At 46.5% G+C, this 684-nt stretch overlaps 1 long non-coding RNA gene across 1 annotated transcript in view; it reads left to right on the plus strand.

Annotated features, from left to right (window-relative positions):
- Nucleotides 1–684, plus strand: part of LOC106885113 — a 1,362-nt gene extending 678 nt beyond the window's left edge. Inside the window, exon 2 of the long non-coding RNA XR_001411384.1 lies at nucleotides 89–684. This is a non-coding gene — a long non-coding RNA (uncharacterized LOC106885113). The remainder of the gene's footprint in view (nucleotides 1–88) is intronic.

Below are 684 nucleotides of genomic sequence, written 5' to 3' on the forward strand. Positions count from 1 at the left end.
GGAGAGGGGGGGGGGCAGCAATCAATTCAATAGTGTGGCAATGTTCTCCTTCATGATTATTATTATTATTATATTTTTTTTTCCACAGGAGGCGAAACGGGGCTGGTGGAGGCTCCTCTTATCCTTCCACGGTACGTGATCAGTCTCTTTAATAATTGTGCGAGGCAGGACTATCCCACTGGCTCCAGCAGCGTCTTACCCAGAGAGGGTTCGGGTGGATAAATAATTAAAATCCTATCCCTCGGCTTAGCGAAGAGAAAAGAAAATATCGACTCGGATCCTTCTTCTTTTCCATACATCAGCTGCACACGGATTCACCCTGGGTAGCGCAGGTGAAAGGGGGGGAAGAAGAAAAAAAAAAAAAAAAAAAAAGAAGAAGAAGAAGGAAAAAAAGCCCACCCTTCCTCCGCCCCGGCTGCCTTGTCGAAAGGCTTTCTGTCTCTGTCCTGGGCTCTGCCGCTCCCCAAAGCAGCCTCGCCGCGCAGGATGGAGGAAGCACTGAAGGGCAAACTGGTCTCTTTGCTCCCCCTTTATTCCAGGGCTGGGCGGCTTTGCTTTAGATATCCCCGCTCCGGGCATGAAGGTACTGGAAAGAAAGAAAGTTCTTACCTGCTATTTGCTAAACCTAATACATCCCATCCGCGTTTTGAATACATATTTTTTAATTAAAAAAAAAAATAATAA

Source organism: Calidris pugnax, unplaced genomic scaffold (genome assembly GCF_001431845.1).
Source record: "Calidris pugnax isolate Ruff unplaced genomic scaffold, ASM143184v1 scaffold51, whole genome shotgun sequence".
Classification (NCBI taxonomy): Eukaryota; Metazoa; Chordata; class Aves; order Charadriiformes; family Scolopacidae; genus Calidris; species Calidris pugnax.